The following is a 3,098-nucleotide window of genomic DNA, read 5'->3' on the forward strand; positions in this document are numbered from 1 at the left end:
TCCAGCTCCTTTTCTCCACTCGCCTGCTCACACAAAGCCCACACTGCTCCAAAGGGAATGGACTCATATCATTTTAAAAGCACTTATTCTTTGAACGTTCCCCATTATTTCTGTGTATCTCAAAAGGGGAACAAAAAACATAGTGCATAGTGGATAAACAACAATGCCAGCCTGATCTGCCCTCTGAGCCAGCACCACAGCTTGTGCAACACTCAGAGCCACCCTGCTTCCTCCCAGGGCTTGGTACTTACTTTTCCTGGGCTGCATTGCTCAGCTTTTCCTGGCTAGAAAGGATTTACCACAGCTGACTTTTCTTTGGTATCAGCTTGAGACTTTTCCCTCCCTCTGGTATCAGTACCACACTGTACTCCAGATCTGCAGGGAATGGTCTGGAGACGGTGCTGTAAGACACTTCAACTTCTTCTGTTTGGAGTCTCAAACAGACCAACCACATTTGCACTGAGCAATGGAGCTGGGCTATTACTGCTGTCTTTTTTTTTTTTTTTCCCCTGGTGAAAAATTTCCATTCCTTAGTTATACCAGGTAGCCCTAGTGCAGCCTCAGATAAGCAGCTCTGTAAAGGCCACAGTTTGACAGGTGGGGACAGCAGCTAAATGGCAGCTAGTCAAAGGTGAATTTCTGGGCACTGAGGTGCCCTCCTGCTCTTTTATTTTCATATTTTTATTCATACCACTGATGCTTGTAGCAAGAGCTGTGCAGGCACTGCCCAAGCTTGGCTTGCCTCCTAGTGATGTTAGTTCACAGGACCATAGAGTGGTTTGGTTTAGAAGAGACCTTTAAAGATCAGCTACTCCAAGTAACATCCTGACCAAGCACTATCCCTTTGGGATTCCATTGCTTTAAATTTTGTTTTTGAAAAGCAAAATAGTTGTTAAATAAGGAAAAAAAAATGTAACACTGAAAAAAATCTGAGCAGACTCTGCACAGTAACTTGGCAACTCCTTCCCCCACAGTCCTCGAATTTCTTGTCCTCAGCAACACTGTCATTTTCCTTGTAACATTTCCTAGTAGAGAGTGACTTCTTCTTTTCTCTTTTTTCCTTTTTTTCCTGTTTGACCTGGTTTATTTCTGAGGGCAGGAATAATTCTGATCCTTCCAATTAAAAGCTCATTGTTGCCCTTTTGCCAGTTATAATAAGCAATCTCAGTCCCCAGTAACAATTACAGGCTAGCAAGCTTCCATGCCTACACATTTCTGCTCACAGGAACATTTTGCCACTTGTCATCTTGAAAAGGCTGACTCGTGTCTCCTGTGGGCAGCAGGTCAAGGAAGGTGAGTCTTTGCTCTTGTGAGAGCCCACATGGAGCAGTGTGTCCAGCTCTGGCATCCCAAACACAGGAATAACATGGACCTGCTGGAGCAGGTCCAGAGGAGGTCACAAAGATGCTCAGAGGGCTGGAGCACCTCTCCTGTGAAGACAGGGTGAGAGAGTTGGGGCTGTTCAGCCTGGAGAAGTGAAGGCTCCTGGGAGACCTTAAACAATTTCCTCTGCCTGAAGAGAGAATTGGAGCAGGGCTTTTCACAAGGGCCTGTAGTGATAGGACAAGGGGAAATGGCTTTGAACTCAAAAGAGGGCAGGATTAGATTAGATGTAAGGAAGAAACTCTTCCCTACAAGGGTGATGAGGCACTGAAACAGATTGCCCAGAGAACTTATGGATGCCTCATCCCTGGAAATGTTCCAGGCCAGGTTGGATGGGACTTTGAGCAACCTGGTCGAGTGGAAGTTGTCCCTGTCCAATGCAAGGGGGTGGAACAAGATAATCTTCAAGGTCTCTTCCAACTCAAACCATTCGGTGATTCTGTGATAATACAAAGTTGGTGTTTCTTGACGAAAGGATGGCAAGTGCAGCTGCCAAGCCACCAGAAAGGCCAGAAATGCAATTTGTCTCAAAACTGTTACCTGATTTTTTTATAAGAGGCTGTGTGTTATGCCTGCTGCTATAATCCACTTTGGGGGTTTGGTGTGTGTATACACCTGGCAATTCAAAATCTGAGCAGGTCAGAGAGGCAGCAGACCAGGGAAAACCTATGTTGGAGGGGTGTTTTGTCAGGCCTTTCAGGGCTGCTGCCTGCCTGTAGCATGACAGCAAAGGAAACACGTATCAAGAGAAACAGAGTGAAATCAAGGTTTTATTTAGGCATGAGGGATCAAGCATGGTCTCTGAGGATGGCTTTTTCAGGTGGATTGTGCTTACTTTCAAGGTTGCTCATTGGCACTTGGAGACTTAAAACGCATTTAGCACAGCAGAGTCTGAAAATCGCAGCCAGTCCCAGCCAAGGAGGGCAGTGTCGCTAGACAGGCTCTGTTAAGAACTCGGCCTTGTACACACAAAAGGCATTTGCTGCTGAAGCTGTACTGTCAGGTCCCAGTCCTCGACACAAACGGTGGCGGGCTATTGGCAACATTCGCTGGCTACGGCAGCACTTTTCCACGTTTCTACATGACCGGACTACGCTGGCCGAGCGCCCTGGCGTGGGCCGGGCCTGGTGCTGGTCCAGCCTCGGTCTGCGTTCGCTGCCAAACGTTTGCAAAGTATCAAATTCTACTCTGGCTTTGTTTACACACGGAAACTGTAGGAGTATAATTAGCGGGGTTCGTGTGCTCGGTTGGCAGATGTCTGTTGTGTGTCACCGCTCTGCGCCCGAAACTCACCCGCTCACTGCAGCACCCACGTATCCGGGGTTAGCGTCCACCTCACGCTGAACGCCCGCTGGACCGGGATTAGTTTCACCCGGAGACACTCCGCGGTGCCCGGAGGGAGGGAGCGGGCGGGATACAGGAGGGATGCGGGAAGGATCCGGGCGGGATGCGGCGGCATGGGGACGGCGTCCCCGCCCTGACTGCGCGGGCTGAGGGCGCCCCGGCGCTGCCCCCCCGCGGCGAACGCCCCCTAGCGACCGTCTGGTTCCGCCCGCCCGCCTGCCTAGCAACCGCCCCGCGCCCGGCCTCCTGATTCGCTGACCCGCCCCGGCCGGCCGTCGAATTCCTATTGGCTACGAAGCAGGCAGTGGGCAGCGATTGGCTGCGGCGGCGGAGGGAAGAGGCGGGGCGGCCGGGCGGGGCTTGGGCGGAGC

Source organism: Chamaea fasciata, unplaced genomic scaffold (genome assembly GCF_029207755.1).
Source record: "Chamaea fasciata isolate MVZ Bird 193981 ecotype frontalis unplaced genomic scaffold, bChaFas1.0.hap1 SCAF_10, whole genome shotgun sequence".
Taxonomy (NCBI): Eukaryota; Metazoa; Chordata; class Aves; order Passeriformes; family Sylviidae; genus Chamaea; species Chamaea fasciata.